Source organism: Dermochelys coriacea, chromosome 9, assembly GCF_009764565.3.
Source record: "Dermochelys coriacea isolate rDerCor1 chromosome 9, rDerCor1.pri.v4, whole genome shotgun sequence".
NCBI classification, from domain to species: Eukaryota; Metazoa; Chordata; order Testudines; family Dermochelyidae; genus Dermochelys; species Dermochelys coriacea.
The window spans coordinates 92,253,026-92,267,884 of NC_050076.1; the positions used below are offsets into that span (position 1 = coordinate 92,253,026).

The 14,859-nt window shown below is 41.1% G+C and overlaps 1 protein-coding gene across 6 annotated transcripts in view; it reads left to right on the forward strand.

The window, feature by feature from the left end:
• IL1RAPL2 (interleukin 1 receptor accessory protein like 2) overlaps positions 1-14,859 on the forward strand; it is a 569,055-nt gene that overhangs the window by 522,757 nt on the left and 31,439 nt on the right. The window lies entirely within an intron of this gene.

Here is a 14,859-nt window from a genome sequence, read left to right on the forward strand (position 1 = left end):
GGGACATTGATATACACACACAGAGAACATGAAACAATGAGTTTATCATACACACTGTAAGGAGAGTGATCACTTAAGATAAGCCATCACCAGCAGCGGGGGTGGGGGGGGAGGAGGAAAACCTTTCATGGTGACAAGCAAGGTAGGCTATTTCCAGCAGTTAACAAGAATATCTGAGGAACAGTGGGGGGTAGGGTGGGGGGGAGAAATAACATGGGGAAATAGTTTTACTTTGTGTAATGACTCATCCATTCCCAGTCTCTATTCAAGCCTAAGTTAATTGTATCCAGTTTGCAAATTAATTCCAATTCAGCAGTCTCTCGTTGGAGACTGTTTTTGAAGCTTTTTTGTTGAAGGATAGCCACTCTTAGGTCTGTAATCGAGTGACCAGAGAGATTGAAGTGTTCTCCGACTGGTTTTTGAATGTTATAATTCTTGACGTCTGATTTGTGTCAATTTATTCTTTTACGTAGAGACTGTCCAGTTTGACCAATGTACATGGCAGAGGGTCATTGCTGGTACATGATGGCATATATCACATTGGTAGATGCGCAGGTGAACGAGCCTCTGATAGTGTGGCTGATGTGATTAGGCCCTATGATGGTGCTTCCTGAAAAAGCACAAGAACAAATCCGCACAGACACACCCCTAGAACCCCGACCTGGGGTATTCTATCTGCTACCCAAGATCCATAAACCTGGAAATCCTGGATACCCCATCATCTCAGGTATTGGCACCCTGACAGCAGGATTGTCTGGCTATGTAGACTCCCTCCTCAGGCTCTACGTTACCAGCACTCCCAGCTATCTTCGAGACACCACTGACTTCCTGAGGAAACTACAGTCCATTGGTGATCTTCCTAAAAACACCATCCTAGCCACTATGGATGTAGAAGCCTCTACACCAACATTCCACACAAAGATGGACTACAAGCCGTCAGGAACAGTATCCCCGATAATGTCACGGCTAACCTGGTGGCTGAACTTTGTGACTTTGTTCTCACCCATAAGTATTTCACATTTGGGGACAATGTATACCTTCAAATCAGCGGCACTGCGATGGGTACCCGCATGGCCCCACAGTATGCCAACATTTTTATGGCTGACTTAGAACAACGCTTCCTCAGCTCTCGTCTCCTAATGCCCCTACTCTACTTGCGCTACATTGATGACATCTTTATCATCTGGACCCATGGAAAAGAAGCCCTTGAGGAATTCCACCATGATTTCAACAATTTCCATCCCACCATCAACTTCAGCCTGGACCAGTCCACACAAGAGATCCACTTCCTGGACACTACGGTGCTAAAAAGCGATGGTCACATAAACACCACCCTATATCGGAAACCTACTGACCGCTATTCCTACCTACATGCCTCTAGCTTTCATCCAGATCATACCACTCGATTCATTGTCTACAGCCAAGCTCTGCGATATAACCGCATTTGCTCCAACCCCTCAGACAGAGACAAACACCTACAAGATCTCTATCATGCATTCCTACAACTACAGTACCCACCTGCTGAAGTGAAGAAACAGATTGACAGAGCCAGAAGATTACCCAGAAGTCACCTACTACAGGACAGGCCCAACAAAGCAAATAACAGAACGCCACTAGCCATCACCTTCAGCCCCCAACTAAAACCTCTCCAACACATCATCAAGGATCTACAACCTATCCTGAAGGACGACCCATCAATCTCACAGATCTTTGGAGACAGGCCGGTCCTTGCTTACAGACAGCCCCCCAATCTGAAGCAAATACTCACCAGCAACCATACACCACACAACAGAACCACTAACCCAGGAACCTATCCTTGCAACAAAGCCCGTTGCCAACTGTATACGCATATCTATTCAGGGGACACCATCATAGGGCCTAATCACATCAGCCACACTATCAGAGGCTCGTTCACCTGCACATCTACCAATGTGATATATGCCATCATGTGCCAGCAATGCCCCTCTGCATGTACATTGGCCAAACTGGACAGTCTCTATGTAAAAGAATAAATGGACACAAATCAGACGTCAAGAATTATAACATTCAAAAACCAGTTAGCGAACACTTCAATCTCTCTGGTCACTCGATTACAGACCTAAGAGTGGCTATCCTTCAACAAAAAAGCTTCAAAAACAGCCTCCAACGAGAGACTGCTGAATTGGAATTAATTTGCAAACTGGATACAATTAATTTAGGCTTGAATAGAGACTGGGAATGGATGAGTCATTACACAAAGTAAAACTATTTCCCCATGTTATTTCTCCCCCCCCACCCCCCACTGTTCCTCAGATATTCTTGTTAACTGCTGGAAATAGCCTACCTTGCTTGTCACCATGAAAGGTTTTCCTCCTCCCCCCCCCCCCCCCCCCCGCTGCTGGTGATGGCTTATCTTAAGTGATCACTCTCCTTACAGTGTGTATGATAAACCCATTGTTTCATGTTCTCTGTGTGTGTATATCAATGTCCCCTTTGTTTTTTCCACCAAATGCATCCGATGAAGTGAGCTGTGGCTCACGAAAGCTTATGCTCTAATAAATTTGTTAGTCTTTAAGGTGCCACAAGTACTCCTTTTCTTTTTGCGAATACAGACTAACACGGCTGCTACTCTGAAAAGGAAGTAAGCAGTTGGAAAATAATTGTCATGACAAATGTCTGTCTTTCCTCCAGCTGTCAGATCAGTTTCAAAGACACAGTCTTCTGCATGGTGTGATTAATGAGAGAAACCCCAACTTTAGTTCAAATGCTGATAGTGTGAAATGAAATCCGAGATCTGCAGCCCATAACAGTGTGTCATTCCCCTGGCAGAAAACATATCTATGTACCCTATTACTATAATTATCTGATCATAGGAGGCTCACATTAGGATGTAAGAGAGCAGGGCTTCTGTTTCAAAGGTATTAGTGACAGCTTAAAGAAAAGGAGTACTTGTGGCACCTTAGAGACTAACAAATTTATTAGAGCATAAGCTTTCGTGAGCTACAGCTCACTTCATGAGCTGTAGCTCACGAAAGCTTATGCTCTAATAAATTTGTTAGTCTCTAAGGTGCCACAAGTACTCCTTTTCTTTTTGCGAATACAGACTAACACGGCTGCTACTCTGAAACCAGTGACAGCTTAGTTATAGTCTGAAATACTAACTCTTCTTTTCCAATTCATTGTTGTATACAAAAGTTTCTGCTAGACTGATAGAATAAAACATGACAACTTGTCTCCTAGCCCTAGTGTAAATTTCCACTTCATTATTATTAATCGTATTTGTTAAGCGCCAACAACGTGATCAGGACTGTTCAAGAGACAGACACCAGGACAATTCTGGCTTCCAAGACCTTATGTAAGATGCAGTTTGCTAAGTGAAAGCATCACTGAGAAAGTGCTGAAAATGTGTCACTTGGTGACTCTGTTCACATATGGGTAGCCAGAAGCCAAGTGCTCTGAGATCTTCCCGATGACCTGGATCTGACCTGTAATTCCATATATTCTGCCTCATTGGGTTGAAGTAAAAAACGCCCCTGTTGCTGTGTTGTCAAGAGGAAGAATAAAAAGAGGTTGCAAACAGGGCTGGCCTGAAAACAAGAATTTCGGTTTTGCAGGAAAATGTGAGGTTTTGGCTCACATCGGAATGGAAAGGAGACTTTTTGAGAGTGAGTGTGGTAAGTCCCTGCCCTCCCTGATTCAGAGCAGGTACTTCAACTTGGGTTCCTACTTCCCAGGTGAGTGCCCTCATCACCAGGCTATTGCCTATTCTTGGGTAGGATGTACTCTCTCTCTCCTCTCCCCAACCAAATTTCCATTCTGGGCCTGAGAAACCTTCCCAACAAAAGTTTTGTCAAAACCGATCTGTTTCCATAAAAAAATTTGGTTTCCATTAATCAACATTTTCCAACAAAAAAAATTTTTATCAAAAACTTCCCAAGCAGCTCTAGCTGCATGGCCTCCCCAGATGGTCATTGAACTGTAGTTCAGTCCCAAGACAGTTGTGGTCCCTGAAGGACCCCAGGTACTTAGAGCTTATGGCAGGGAATTTCAAAACTGCCTTGAAATGAGAGTTGGGTAACTAATTCACTCAGCCTCTTGAAATTCCTAGCTTGGGGTAACATTTTTGAAAGGATTAAGGGCCAGATTTTTAAAGGTATTTAGACAACTAAAGATGCAAATAGGTACTTAGTGTGATTTTCAAAAAAAACTAAGCAGCTAACACTCCTTGAAATCAGTGGGAGTTAGGCACATAGAAGCTTCTGAAAATTCCACTAGGTGGCTAAATATACTTAAAAATCTGGCCCAAAGTGACCTAGGAGCCTAACTCAAATTTTCAGAGGCACTTAGGCATGTAGGACCCTGTGTCCCACTGACTTTCAATGATACTTCAGGTCTTAAGTGACTGTAACTTTTGAACATGGGACTTAGGATCCTAGATCATTTAGGTGCTTTTTAGAAAAGTTTACCCTAGAAGATTTTGTTCTGATTGATCCATTTCCGAAGCAATTCGGGATATCTGATCACTTTTTGAAGTTTCAACTGCTTGTATACTCTAGCTTGGCTTTTCCCTTCTGGCAAGGGCCACTATCAACAAGAAAAGCCACAAGCAGTATTTCCTGTGGATCATCATTATTTCCTGTGAATTAAAAATGGATAAGGGTATTCAGAAATCTTACTTATAAGCTGTCTAATGTTATGCTGCTTTCCTAGTTGTGCTGTGAGTCTCATGCATAATATCTATTATGGAAGAGCACCGATATCTAGCAGCCAAATGTGTGAGGATGTGTCAAGACATTTAAAAAAAAAGAATAGAATGGAAGAAAAAAATCAGGAGCAGCTTCGTAAACTATAAAGGTCAAAGCAGGACAAGCATAAGAACTTTTACATTTTCTTCTCTGTATCCTGGCTTGCATTTTTTCTTATTACCAAAGAATTGCTTGAGCAAAATAATCCATATGTAAGTGAATATACAAGTTCACAAGCTAACTCATGTCATGTACAGCAATTTCTTTTTCATATCTATCAGCACAGATGCCAAACCACCATTTGTATTCAGTTCTTGAATCACTATCCAATTTTGGTGACCTTCTTGAGATTTATTTCCTTTGTAGAAGTTGGGGAATATAATAGACCAGCACCTGAAAAAAAAATTATTCTTAAATGCTGTTTAAATTACTTTAACAAAGCTGGGAGCTAGTTAGATAATTCTTTCACTCTAAAATGGCTTTATTAGAGCAATCAGTGTTTTTTTAGTAATACGATCTATTGGCTTCAATGGGAGGGTTGCCTGAGTAAAGGAGAGAAGGATTTAGCCCATAGCTAGGATTCCACTTTGTAAAATAATCAGTTAAGTGAAGGGGGGGGGGGAACCCACCTATAGTAATTAGCATGAACATTGTAAATCTTGTTATACCAAACAAAACATGGTTCCTTTGATCAGTTCACTCTGGGGAAAGCTTCTAAAAAAGAACGAGAACGTTGTTAACATGCCTCAGCTGCTAAAGATATTTACTGCAGCTGCCTCTTCCAGTACAGATTTCAGAGTAGCAGCCATGTTAGTCTGTATTCGCAAAAAAGAAAAGGAGGACTTGTGGCACCTTAGAGATTAACAAATTTATTTGAGCATAAGCTTTCGTGAGCTACAGCTCACTTCAGACTATGCTGACAGCTAGTGCCACACACTTTCAAAGAAACTGCGGAACCACCTGATCAACATCCTCTACAGTAACAGGGAAAGATTAAGAATGAGCTCTCAAAACTGCATCCGATGAAGTAAGTTGTAGCTCACGAAAGCTTGTGCTCAAATAAATTTGTTAGTCTCTAAGGTGCCACAAGTACTCTTTTTCTTTCTTCTAGTACAGGCAGAGTCTCTTGTGAAAACACCGGGAGTTTGAGCAGATCAGCCTAGATGCAATAGGCCAACATCCTGCAGGGGTGCTAAATTTCCCTCACTTTTGAGCGAGTGCAGCAATGGTGGAACAAGAGTCGTGGGTCACTTGCAGTCCCAGCAATAGGATCTTCGGAGAAGTGGAGGAAGTGGGGACCTGGAAGAGAAGCAACAGGGAGGGAATCTAGACTGTACCATCAATGGTAACAGCAGCAAGGGGGAGAATGAAAGGGTCTAAAAAATGGGTGGGTGGGTCTAATAAAGTTCTGAACTCCTTTATTTCCTGACCACAGCCACATAATAGTGGTCAGTATCTGCTGACCCCAGTGGCAGACGTTACAGGGGAAGCAGTGGGGAGAAAAAAGAAATATGAGACAGGGAGGGAAAGAAAGTATTTGGTGGGCGGCTTGGGGAAACGTTGCGGCAAGAGGAAGACGAAAAAGGGAAAAAAGAATGGAACTCAAAGGGTAAAAATAAGGGAGAAGAGAAACCTGATAACAAACCTTAAAGCTCATGAATCCAAAGGGAATTGCCAAGTGAATAAAAGATGGAAGGGGGAGATTTTGTGGAGGGATGGCAAGATGGTGAGAGACAGAACATGGGGGATAGACAGGAAGAAACAAGCCTTGGGAAAGAAACCCCTGGTGAGATGGGGAGAGAGAGAGAAGAGAAAGTTAGAAAATACTGAACAAGAGTAAAATGGCAAAGAGGCCAGCAGAAAATGATGGAATAAAGGTAGCAGAAAATAAAGAGGCAAACAAAAGAGTAGAAGGATTGGAATGAGGATGGAAAGAAGATACTGCAAAAAATAATAGTAATAATAATAACACCCCACGATGATCAAGTGCAGTAACTTTTATTTTCATTATAATTTATTCCTTTTCATGAGTTCTATGTCATAATGGGGCCTCTGGATGCCATATTAGGGTGCACGAACTGGTACTGATGTGTGCAAAATGGGCTTCTAGTTACCTAAGTGCCGAGCATCTGAGCATCTGAATCCAGGATTTGACTACCCCATTATGTGCTCGTGTGTGATCGATTATGCCCTCTATCTGTAGCGTCTCCAGCTTCCTCTGCCTATTACACGAACTATTCAGCATCTATATTCAGGGTTTATTAAACGAATCCAGAAGGTGTGAGACGTATCAATTTTTAAATCAAGCTGATGTTTATTCACCACATGGGACAAATCTCAAGAGGTGCTAAGTACCTGCATCCATGTTCCACTGGAATCAAGGAGAGCTGTAGGCGCTCAGCAGCTCTCGAGATCTGACCCATGAAATGTATGATATGAAATATGAGAATGAGGAGAACGTTTGCTGACAGTCGCAGAAGTACACAAGTCCTTTCTTTGCACAGAATCCCACTGTTTATTCAGTATCAATGAGTATGCACAGCTCAGCAGAGATTACCTACCTAAATCTTTGATTAACTGATACCTTTTAAATGCAACCTTGTAAACTCAAGAGCAAAGAGACAACCTACTTAACAAAACATTTGGCACCCTATGTATTTTTTTTCCCAGAATTTCAGAATAAGAGGGTTGGTCTTAGATTGCAAGACTGACCTCTAGTGTAAAACATCTGCTATAGTTTACTGTCATAAAATCTATGGATCTTATTCAGCAGATATTCAGCATCCACAGGTGCTGCTTGCATACGCCACCCGAGTTCCTAAAGCTCAGCACCTACAGAGCTAATTCTCCCAGGATCCTAAAAGCTCCAGTGTATTAGTATGTTCCCGGATTCTGCCTGTGACAGCCGATTGCAGGAGAATGGCTAAAAGCACGACCTTGGAAGGAACTTGGAGAAAATTGACGCTCTCTGCAAACTAGATATCAGCTTCTGCACAAAGATTGTTTTTCATGAATCAAGGTTTATGTTGCCCCTGGCATTTGTGGTATGGAGAAATTGCAAGTAGAAGCTCTGTCTCCCTTATCTCCTTGTCCAGGATTTCCTTTTGAAGTAAAGGAAGTAGGTTCTTTACTTCACTGTTCTATTCAGTTCAGCCCACTTCGGCAGATGAATATAAGAGTCTGCTCTTTGGTTAATTCCAGACATTTTTAAAGTTCATTATAGCAGCCCAGAGTTCTGGTCAGTGACAAACCAGTGACACAATGATTTGCCTTGCAAACATCACAACTGGAGATTCAGATTCAGTCCTGTAGGCAGTCTCTAGAAGACTATTAGTGAGATGGGCTAAAAAATGTCTTTCATCTCTTACCTCTAGTTATCTGTTACAGTAATGGACGTATAGTACTCAGTGGAATATCTATGTAATGTCTGCACATGAAAGTCACATGTATATTGTGTTTGATGACCTTGTAATAAAAGCATAAAGCATGCAGCTACATTCTCACAGTTTAGAGAGGAACATAAAAAACCAGAAGAGAGGTCATAAGAATGGCCGTACTGAGTCAGACCAAAGGTCTGACAGTATTCTGTCTTCTGACAGTGGCCAATGCCAGGTGCCCCAGAGGGAATGATCAGAACAGGTAATCACCAAGTGATCCATCCATTGTCTCCCATTCCCAGCTTCTGGAAAACAGAGGCTAGGGACACCATCCCTGCCTATCCTGGCTAATAGCCATTGATGGACTATCCTCCATGAATTTATCTTTTTTTAACCCTGTTATAGTCTTGGCCTTCACAACATCCTCTGGCAAGGAGTTGACTGTGCATTGTGTGGAAAAAAATACTTCCTTTTGTTTGTTTTAAGCCTGCTGCCTATTAATTTCATTTGGTGGCCCCTAGTTCTTGTGTTATGAGGAGTAAATAACTCTTCCTTATTTCCTTTCTCCACACCTGTCATGATTTCATAGACCTCCATCATATTCCCCCTTAGTCGTCTCTTTTCCAAAAAGTCCCAGTCTTATTAATCTCTCTTCATATGGCAGCCGTTCCATAGCCCTCATCATTTTTGTTGCCCTTTTCTGAACCTTTTCCAAGTCCAATATATATATATTTTTATAATCAAAAATGATACATGGATAAGATAGGAAGAGAGAACTGGGATACTCAACACAAATACACAAAAGAGAAGAGCTAGGGAATATAATGACAGCTGATTAATAATTTTGAAATGAATGAAGAGAAGGCATTATTCCCAGAACTAGGTAGGCCAAGGAGCATTGGCCTGAATCTAAATGTTAAAATAGATATGAGGGGAAAATTAAGACCAGCTGGATTGTGCAATAAATTCTGCCCTCACTGCAAGTATGGTTGAAAGTGAGATAGTAAGTGGTCCTGCAAACAGTAAGGGTCCAACTGGGTGACTACAATGTTCCTGGTTGGCCATACAGCCTGTGGTTCCTTAATAATCACAAGCACTGTGTTCTGTAATTGTACTGGGTGATATGATGTACATTCTTAGCTGATGCCTCTGGTATGTCCCATGAAACTCTAGCAAGATAAATCTGAAAGCCACTTGAATAACGTATGCCCTCTCTCTCTCTCTCCCCTGGCTTGCTGAGAGCTCTAGAGGTCACAAAATGCTGATATCTAGCCAACGTCTGAGAAGACGGATGTAGAGCTCTTTGTCAGCTGTTAGCCCAACTGCATCTTTCCCAAGAAATATAGTGCCTTTCTAGGGAGTAAGACACCTGCGCTATTGTCAATGTGAACCAGTTAAAACTTAAGCATTGATGAGGAAGGCCTGGAATGAGAGAGTGATTCTGCAGAGATGCACACATCTTCCCTTCTGCATGTGCTCAATAGCCATTATTGAGGCAATTGAGATAAAAATACCATATAAAGGCGCTAGTCAGTAGTATTAATGCCCATGAGGCCCATATATATATATATTATAAAAGCTTCAGATGCAAATCCAGATGCAGATGCAAATCCAGAAAATGAACCATGCAGAATTAACTTGACACCGCTTGTCACAAGAAGGATTTCCTTGTGAAGGAGGTATCCTGAACTGTATTCTGCAGGCCACCCTCTTCAGTCTTTTGTTTGGTAGCCAGTTTTGGCACCTGAACCCAGTTGAAACTGTTTTCCACCTTCTGAGAGGGCAGAATGCCACTAAAGCAGATGAGCAGACATGCCAGAGAGCCAGTATGTGCATCAAATTGGTATACGAGTGGTCAGATTCTTGTCCTAGAATGCAGCTAGAGCAGTCATGAATCTCTGCCCAGATTAAAGAGTTATACTATCATCAGTCCAGCCAAGTACTGACCTGACTTTGGAAGGCTTTATCTCTTTTCTTATGGCTTGGGTGGAGTGTTTTGTGCTTTAGTGTATAAGGAGAAGTGTTTCATGAGGAAGGGAGATTGAAGAATGATAGTAAGGTCTGTGCAGTCTAAGCAATTCTAGAAAGGAAGCACCTGTGGATCTTATCAGAAGTGATTTCCCCACCAAATCGAGTTTCCTGAAAAAGAGGTGCAGGTACAGAGACCAGATTATGACCTTCTACAAATATTGGGCTGATTCAGGCTCAAGAGTACCATTTTAGCTGTCTCGGGTTATTGTTTAATTGTGTACTATGCAAATATCAAAATCAGATTATTGCCAAAGGGAAAACATCCCCTGCCCAAGTATCATCATTTTTTAAAACTTATTTATTTAGAAAACAATTCTCCAGGGATAGTACATGTGCCAGGCTACATCAGAAATCCTTACCTTTCTGAAAGGTATTCTACACAAACAACAAGAGTGTCATCAACCTACATTTTCAAACTTGAGTGCCAATATTTAGATACCTAAATCCATCCATTGGCACCAACGAAATATAGCTTGCTTTCCAGCAGTTCTGAGCATCCATACATGGCCTCTATGGGGTCTAGTCTCTTTTCTCCACAGCCTCTCTACTCTCATCTTCCTAGTTATATTGGACTGAGGTAGGATTACATAGCTAGCAGGGGAAGACAGAACTCTATCACTTTAAATAAATGTCATAAGGAGTGACACAGATGGAGCACCTTTCATCCAAGGATCTCAAAGGACTTTATTAACAATATTAAGCCTCTTGACACCCTTATGAAGTAGGTATTATCTCTATTTTAGAGATGGATAAATTGAAGCACAGCAGGGGTGTGGGCTTGCCTGAGCTCATCCTGAAAATTCAGGGCAAGAACCAGAGATAGAACCCAGCTGACTACACTGATAGAACTACCCGATGTTGTAACTATTTGGGGTGGGAAATCAGAATGGGTTTGTGAGATTTGAGGGGGGAAGTTGTCATCGTTACCTTTCATTCCTTTGACCTGTCACTGTGCAGCAGAGGTGAAGTCACAGAACAAGTAAAATCTTGCGTGTACCTAAGAAGTCTGTTCAGATCCGATGGGTCCATCAAGGACGAGGTTTAAGGAGATGTGCTTTAGTGACATATGCTGCACTTAATCTGATTAAATGATGGACTGATAAAAATGTTATGTCTGATCCCAACGTGAAAATACTGACAGTATTACTCTATGGTCTGGAAACAGCTGCATTAAATTCAAGAGACATCAGAAGGCTGAAAGCAGTAGGGATGAGAGTCCTTCCGAAGATGGCATGTGTATAGTGGAATGCAAGTACAAGAATTGGGAAATCCCAGCGTTTCACACTTTTGAGTTTTTGACCAAAGGAAAATGATGACAAGGAGCCTTATTAACATTAGTGGGCTTTGGATCAGGCAATTTGGAGAGAGAAATTTAAGCCCTATCCACTGGAGGAAAAGATCACTGTAACAGGAGGCCTCACCCTTAAGGACTGGAGGCTGGGGCTAGCCAATCCTGGTTACAGCCTGAGCCACACAAGAGAGCAGGGTGATTGCCCTGTAAAGAGCAGCAGGAGGCTGCAATGAAGGAGGGGATGCTCAGGGATTAGAGACTGCTAGGAATGAGCAGGCTGTAGGGGAGAGTAGTGGGAGTTAGGACTAAGACTTCAACCAGGTAGGGCACGCCAAAACAGGGAAGGTCCCAGGCAGGAAGAAGAGACGCCTTTGTTTTGTGTAGACATTTGGATGCACTGGAAAACTTTATTTTGAATGTTTGTTGATTTAATAAAACGGGACCCAAAGAAGGATGGGAGTGGACAAAAGTGGTTGAGGTTTTTTTAGTTTATTGAACAGTCCAAGAGCGGAAACTAAGGAAGGCTGCCTGTAGCATGATGGTAGGCCACAAGGGGGGCACATGAGAGCTATCTGGCCTGGTTACAATCACTAACAGAAATTAGTCAGGAAAGACTAAATGAGTGCTCTTATGAGTGCAAATAGCAACCAGTATAAAGAGGTAGAAAATAAGCTACCTGCCAACAGATAAATCGATATGTATCAGTTGGATCCTGTGACCTACATACAGCTTTTGTTTTTGTGCACCAGTCTCCGAGCCATTCATTTAGCCATGATATTTCAGTTTTTAAAGGATCAAACTCTTTTTGCAGAGTTATTTTAAGCATCATTTGTTTGAGGCTGGGAGGGTGTAATATTCAAGACGAGATGCGATACAGAATATGCCATTTACCTTCACAATATGTCGGGCCCCCAGTAAACATGTTCAAAATCACACAGAGCAATATTCTACAGCAAACCCTTTGTCAGTCCTTAGCCAAGACATCCCATGGAATCACTTCAGTAAGGGCCGGCAGGATTTGGCTAGCTGTTTTTAGCTGGAATTCTCTTTTGAAAAATGAAATGCAAGGGGAAATGGTAAAATGTACTGAAGAATTCATATTCATTTATTGTGAAAATATGAAAATTTACAATAAGATTTGGCTATCAAAAGTTCCAGTTGCCAGCAGTTGTGCCTTATCAGCTGGGAGTTTACAACAAGCATGTCTGATTGACAGAGATGGGGAAGAAAGCAAAAGCAGAGGCTTTAATGTAACAAGGTGACCCCCGGTAAAAAAAAAGGAGAATTAATAATATCTAACAGTCTTTTCTACTCTTTCCGCACTGTGACTTAAAAGGCTCCATTAAATGTTGACTTCATTAGTAATCCCTCTAATCACTCCCCGAGTTTTAACCAAAATGTTTAATTTAAAAAAAATGTCTATCGGATTTAAATTGAACTCATTGACAATTGAGGAAATTGTAGAATCCCACAAACTCTTTGGAACTTTGATTTTTAATTAAATGATGTAAGAGAATTTTAAATGTAGTTAAAATGTTAATTCTTTTGTGTGATACCTAATGTGAATAACTACATTCAATTCTCTGGGCATTTACTTTGCAGTTATAGAAATCAGACATCTCTTCAGAATGTTTTTGTTTCTTTCATTTGATTCTGCGAGAATCTGCTGGATTAGTGAACAGAAAACATCCTGTAAGAAACTGTTCTAGCAATACTTAATGGCCAGCACAGTGTGCCAAGTAAGGGGCAAATACTGTCATTTTTGATAGACCACATCTAGCCTTTTCCTTTTTTCACATTGCTCTAATTGTCGTTTTCTATTAAAGTCAAACGTGGATTGAACACCCACATGCCAGGAATCACTTAAATTGATGTGCTTCATGACTGCTGGGCAAACAGCACAATAAGAATTTACACCTGGCATTGGCCATCTATAGATATTGCAAAATGTATATAGCTGGAGAACTAATTCTCAGTCACAACAGTTAAGGACACTTGTCAGCACCTCACAGAATTGGTTCCTATGTGAGAATGCAGATTGGCCCAGAATATTTCATAGAATCATTTCCCATGATACTGTCTTGTAGTGAGTGAGGCTGAGCAGTTCTACATTTGGATACATATTATTTGACTGCTGATTCATTGATCCTTTATGTCTCTTTGTTATGACATTAATCAGTATTGTAGGAGTGTGTGAATTAATGTAGATATATAATCTATACATCAAGCTATCAGTATATCATCGATATTTATAGATATCAATATGTTCTGTAGGTAACTACAAATAATAAACACACTAACAGTAAAGAGTGACAATTTTCATGAAACCTTGTTTAGCACACTTTCATGATACACATTCCGTTTTCCTTTCCATTTTTTCCTCTCAATGTTTTCTGGAGAAACAGTCTTTTTGTCAGACAAGATCTGCAGATTTTCTTTCCCTCACTGTACCGTAAAGTGACTCATGCTTTTGTGAGCCCAACTTGAAACAACTTAGATGGTCCTAATTTTCAGACACTGAGTATTTAGCATTTTATGGAACTCCGGCTCCTTTAAAGTTTCTCAAGTTGGGCTCTAAAAGAGTGAGGTGCCCATTATGTTTCAATGTAAAAATCCTCAACTACTAGCATGGCTGGCACAATAAGACAGTTCTTCTAAATATAATTTAGTCCATTTTCCACCTCCTGGTCTTGATCCAATTCCAGTTGAAAGTCTTTTTCATTGACATCAGCTCAAGCTCCAATTGCCCTTCTTCTTTCTTTAGAGCTCGGGACACCAGAACCTATTCAGCAACATCCGTGACATATGCACACAGAAAGAGATTCAACAGCTATATTTGCATACTCGGGGAATGGGCAAGATTCCCCAAAATTCACTGATGGTGGCTGCTATTGCTGTATCATCTACAACTACAACTGGCAGGCAAGCAACCATCTGGCCTGGCAAATCAAACACTGAATGATCCTTTTGGCTATCTAGTATAGCTAAAAGTCATGTCTCAATGAAAGCTTATCTAGAACCTGATTCGTTGGAGAGAAAAGAGAGGCAGCAGAACATCTGTGTTTTGTTTTATTTCTTTTAAAAAAAAATTTTGAGAGAATGGGAAAAGAGGCTTCTTTATTTTATTACCTGATCAGTCATTTAAGTTTTAATCATTTTTCACAAATCTGATTGATATGACCATTGCTCCTCTTGTTGCACCCTTGCCGTTACACACAACCTTTACTTCAGAGGCTTTAAATGCTTTATGAACAGTACACATGTGAAGTAGGAATTATTACACCCATTTTACAGAAGAGTAGACAGAAGCACATAGATTTAGTGACTTTCCTACTGGCTCATGATAGTGGCCAATTTTGGAATGGAACTGAGAACCTTTAGCAACTAACCCAACATGACTTCCACTATGACCATTTCTAGTAGCTGCTATCTCACT